A 5,695-nucleotide genomic window follows, 5' to 3' on the forward strand; every position below is an offset into this window, starting at 1 on the left:
TTGAGGGAATCTCACAAAGCTTCAACAGACTGATTCCAAGGATGGCTGGACTGACATATGAAGAATGACTGGATCGATTGGGTTTGTACCCACTGGAATTTAGAAGAATGGGGACAGCCATTGAACCTATGGAATTGTCTACCACAGAGAGCTGTTGGGACCAGATCATTAGATGTATATTCAGGGAGCTGGAAATGGGTCTTCAGGCTAAAGGGATCAAGGGGTATGGAGAGGAAGCAGGAGTGGGATACTGAAATTGAATGATCATCCATTACCTTATTGAATGATGGTGCTGCCTCGAATGGCCAACATCTGCAGCTATTTTCTATGTTTCTGAGTGTGCAGCAAGTCAGTATCACTGAGCAGACTGGAAGGAGTGTTCTGCACGTCAGTATCACTGAAACAGATTGTGAGGATGTGGTACATGAGGAGAACGTTGATTTCTGCTTAAAGCAGCTTGAGAGGAGAGCATTATATTTTGTAAGATTGTACTGGTTAAGTGCATCTTTAAAAGCTTTAAGTTCGAAAGCATTTAGAGGAGGGTGGGTGAGTACTGTGCGGTCCACTCCCTTAAACAAACTATGGTTGGAAGTTTGGACTGTAGTGGGCGTGCTTGGAGTGGGAAAAAGGACTCTAGTGTAATTACTATTATTGAAGGGAGTATCTAACAAGCTTAATTTCAGGGGATGTCATAACCAGCCTTGCAACAATCATGTAACAAAATGTCAATTGTCACAATAGCACTGAGCCAGGTCATAGCCTCCCATGTCACCTACCCACAAGCAGCAGGGCATCATGGGAACAATTAAACCTCCCCATGAAAGCAGATTGATCTTCTCCACATTCCAGCTGACTCCATCTCCACTCCCACAAACATTAATTAATTCTCTTGTAGATCCAAATTCTGTCAAACCCAACCTTGATTCTCGATAACAACTCAGCATCTGCTGCTCTCTGTGGAAGAGAATTACAAAGAGTAGTTGTACTCAGTGAAGATGAAGACTGTCCAACAGTTCATCAGTCTCTTTCACCCAGGGCTGGTGTCCGTATCCTATGAATCAAAACTCATTTGTCCTACATCTATTATTCAGCTTCAGATGCCAAACTATGGTCCAATTTCCACATTGACAATTTCATCGGAGCAGTGCAGAGTATGTTCAAATTGTCATCTTGTGTTTTAATTTAATCCTCAGATGGCCAGGGTCCCTCAGCAGAATCCCTTTCATTGTCCCTCCTGTGTTCTTGATACCTACATGGATCACCATGTGCAAGGTGATTTGTTTTTATTCATGGTTATGGACACGACTGGCCAGGAATCCAGTGACCCAGGGAATGTTCTGGAAACTGGGTTCAGATCCTGACATGGCACATGATGGAATCAGAATTCAGTAAAACCCTGGAATGAAGAGTTTAATGATGACTATGGTCCAATTTCCACATTGACAATTTCATCGGAGCAGTGCAGAGTATGTTCAAATTGTCATCTTGTGTTTAAATTTAATTATTATTTATTAGGGAAAAAAACACGCCAGTTTCACTCATGTCCAGGGAAGGAAATTGTCATCCTTACCTCATCTAACCTGCATGTGATTTCAGACCCACAGCAATGTGGTTCACTCTTAATTGCCCTCTAAGCAATTAGGGTTGTACAAAAATTCTAGCCTAGCCAGCCAATCCGACATCTGTTGCATCTGTGAATGAGTCAAGACAACAAATGTCGAACCAGCTCTGAACCCCTGCAAATAAAACAATGCTCCAGGAAAAGCCATCACCAGTGAAGGCACAGTGAGCCTGTATCATTTTCAGAAACAAAACTAAAAATTGCTGGAAAGCTCAGCATTTGTTGATAGAAATCAGAGATAACGTTTCAGGTAGAGTGATCCATCGTCAGAAGGGATTTCCCTCCACAGATGCTGCCAGACCTGCTGTGCTTTTCCAGCAATTTCTACTTTATCTTTCTGATTTACAGCATCCACAGTTCTTTCAGTTTTTATTCTGCATTGTTGTCAAAGTGTCACTGGCATGCTGTCTTTTACACCAGTTCCACTATCAGGATCAGCACATGGCGTGACAGAGAAAGAAATGGGACAATCTTTCTACAAAATGTGTGATCAGAAGGTTTTGTTTTAATATTTGGTTCTCATACATGCTTCCATTCTGCCATTTCCAGTCACTATACAATCACTGATAGAATGGTCTCTTCAAAAGAAAAAGCAATACCGGAAATAATTCAATATAATGCAACACAGTGAGGAGATCATTCTAACAAAGTGTAGGAAAATTCTGTCACTCAGTGAGAAATAGCTCCCAATAGAGTCCTGCAACTTACTCCTGTGGACACATTGGTTTGTGTAGTTACCAGGAACCCAAGGTTTTGTGCTCACTGTTCCATTCACAAGCTTATCATTTATTTCTCTCTCCCTGGAGCTGCTCGATTGTGGAGCCCGACTCCAGGAAAAGACAAACCCAGGAATATCCAAAACAGAGCTGTCACTGAGTGAACCCAGAGGGTGGATGTTATTGGCAGAGGATTCCCTCTCAGCTGAGAGGCACAGTCCCCTTTCACTCCCACTCAGATTCACCTTCCAGCAGGCTGACTGAGTACGGTAGTGAGCAGGAACCTGGAGTAACGTACCTACGAATATTGAGTGTAATTGTTACAGTGTTCCACTGCAGCTGAGACAGAGTCCCATTCTGGCTCCTTCATGCCTGCGCATGTCCCCAGCAAGAAACATTGAGGCAGAGATATCCTGTAGAAACCACACTGTGAGGCCATGTCTCAGAGCCTCTAATCTCACAATGAGAGGTGACCCTCACTTAGATCGAGTGGAGACTGGAAAATCTTAAATAGAATTTCAACCTTCAGCACAGGCGGTTGAAAGAAGTAGAGGTGGGCGCAGAAACAGCAAAAAAATGATGACAGCAGTGATGTTTATAACTTCCAAGGTTCACACAGTCCCCCTCAGTCTGGATCGGAGCGACTTCACGACTCTCTTCTGAATTCATTTCCCTGCAATCTGAATCACGTTGAAGATTAAACAGAAACTAAATAGGTGGAAATACTGTGTAAATAACAGGCAGACGAGTTATTGTGCAATAATAAAGATTGAAAAGTATTGAAACTAATCTCTATTGTATTTCTAATACTGAAGCAGCTCATAAACACTCACTTGATCCACTGCAGATGCTGCAGTTTGTACACGGTGGAGCAATGAGGGGACAGATTATTGGTTATGATGTTGAGTGAGATGGACAACTCCTTCAGTGACTGGTTTGTACTGAGAGCGAGGGCAAGTTTCTCAGGACAGAGTTCTGAAAAGGAAGCAGCACGTAGCCTGGGGGAACACTGAGAAAGAACAAGAACCAGAGTTTTTCTAACACAGATATAAGTGTAAAGTAAGGGATTTTCTGTTCCAGTAAACTGAACTGAAGACAAGAAGCAGGTGGAATGTTCCCAGGCCCTGAATGACATAGATGACAATGAGAAGCCTCGGAACATCCCATCAGATCTCCAGCAGTGCCTCCCATGACATCAACAGCAATAAATTACAATTCCCAATTGAGTTTGTCTCTGTTTTTCAGTCATGGGAATCAGGTATCGCTGGCTGGGCCAGCTATTGTTGCTCATTCCTAGTTTCCAAATTCAAAAGGTGGGGATGAGCTTCTTGAACCGCTGCAGTCTAACTGTCCCATTGTGGGTTAATCCACGCAGAGGAAAAGACACCACCACTTCCGGGTTTAAACACTGCGCGTGTGGAGTTCAACTTCACGCAGACTCAGTTCAACGTCGGCGCCTCGAGCCTGCGCATGACTCTTCAATGCCGGAGTTAACACTCTCCCCGGCTCCGATTGGTCAAGTAGCCTGTCGATCGCCGTGGTGCCGTCCAATCGAGAATGCGGACAGCAGAGGTGTGTGGGGCCAAAGGCAGGTGAGAGGAAGGATCAGAATGGCGCTGGAAACGCACAGCAGCTCAGGCAGCATCCGCGGGGCACGGGAAGCAACATCTCGGGCCAAAGGCCTTCCTCAGGATTTCCCTGCTCCTCGGGAGGATGCTGCTGTGCGTTTCCAGCACCACCCACCTCCGCCGCTGAGGAAAGATCTCTCGACCTAAAACGTGAACTCCGCCAGATCCGCGGATCTTTTCCATGAAGTTGTGATTGTGGGTGTTTGTGGGGCCATTCTGACCCTGACCTCCCTGACATCAGTCCGTCCGTCCCTGCCCGGGGAACACCAGCTGTCTGGTGTTACCTCCCCCACACTCCACATCTGAACAGTAACAGTTTGTTAATCTGAACGCCGTCGGGTGAAAGATTTTGGTTTAAAACCAACCTCCTGAGTCCGGTGCAGCCGAAACCCCCGGAGAAGAGAAGACGAACCAACCGCCGTCCCGCGGCTCCCGGTTTGAAATGCTACACATGCGCAAGACCCGCCCCTCCCTCGCGCAGTGTCGGTTAAACGGCGGAGACTCGGGCGGGACATAGCTCAGCCCCGGCTCCGATTGGGTAAGGGTTGTGTCGATCCAATGGTGCCCCCAATAGAGATCGTGGTCCCGCTTGGGCACCGCCCCCAGGAGGTGGATCCCTGGAGAAACAGGGGCTGATGGGGATCGGGGAAGGAAAATTGGGTTGAGAATGATCAGATCAGCCATGGTCTGACTGAAAGGTGGAGCAGACATTGGGAGTGAATCCCTTCCTTCTGCTGTTCCATCTTATGATGATCCCTGTTCCATTGGGACAAGAACCTTCCACACTCAGTCCCGTCAATGTGACCATTCACCTGTTTGGGTCTAACACCATTTCATGCGGTGGCTGGTGGATCAGAGTGTGAGGAGTAATTATAAATGTTGTTATCTGCAAAAATCACAAGCCTCAATCATGAAAGCTTGTACAAACAGTTATAAGCATCTGTTTCCCACTTCTGCAAAAACATAAAAAAAACCTCAATCAAGAGGTGATAAGGCTCAGTGTGGATAAAGAATGGGAGGAAATGTTGCTTTAGCAATGCAAGGAAGCAGGTGGCAGTGGAGGAGGATACGCTAACAATGGACCACAGCAGGATGTGGTGAAATGGCCAAGCAAGACTTATACTTTGTTATGCATAAGGCCAGAGAAGGCAAGAGATAAGCAACAGTAATGGGCGCCGGGTTTAGAATAGTGGGAGGAGGGAAAGAGAATTGAATTGTATATAAGTTGTGTACTCATTAAGCTCGGTGTGCCTATCTTATAGGCGCCACGATATAACAAACGATACTGCTACTTCAGATCTTGTCTCGGACTGAAATTATTGAAGTGAGTGGGTTCTATTTCCCACAGTTGGGGGCCTGTCCAGGGTATTCTTCCATCGCGGGGGGAGGGGCTGGCCCTGGGAAGGCACGTTCCGTTCCCGATTGAGGAGCGGTCTCGTGTTGCGGTTTTAGTTCGCTCCCTTGGGCAACTGGTACGAATCCCGCAAGAGAGACATCTGAATCAGACAGTGAACGGAGGTCGATTAAAAAGTAGAGAAAACGGGGCCAGACAACTCTGTGCAAAGACCAAGGTAAGAAAACTGACTTTTAAGTATTGCCTTGGTGGCTGGAAAAAGGGGTATTTAATCGCGGAGGGACTGGCGAGGGCCCTGGGAAATGTCGGGTGGGCAGAGTAAGTCAAACTGCAACAAAGTAAAGGAAGAAAAAGTCCCTGGTAACATTCCTCCAGA

At 46.2% G+C, this 5,695-nt stretch overlaps 1 long non-coding RNA gene across 1 annotated transcript; it reads right to left on the reverse strand.

Annotated features, from left to right (window-relative positions):
• Positions 1-2,106: 2,106 nt before the first annotated feature.
• Positions 2,107-4,396, reverse strand: LOC132834791 (uncharacterized). The gene is made up of 2 exons (XR_009647246.1): positions 4,331-4,396; positions 2,107-3,017 (listed from the first exon to the last, which is right to left on the reverse strand). It is a non-coding gene; the product is annotated as an uncharacterized LOC132834791 (long non-coding RNA).
• Between the last annotated feature and the right edge of the window lie 1,299 nt (positions 4,397-5,695).

Source organism: Hemiscyllium ocellatum, chromosome 42, assembly GCF_020745735.1.
Source record: "Hemiscyllium ocellatum isolate sHemOce1 chromosome 42, sHemOce1.pat.X.cur, whole genome shotgun sequence".
Lineage (NCBI taxonomy): Eukaryota > Metazoa > Chordata > Chondrichthyes > Orectolobiformes > Hemiscylliidae > Hemiscyllium > Hemiscyllium ocellatum.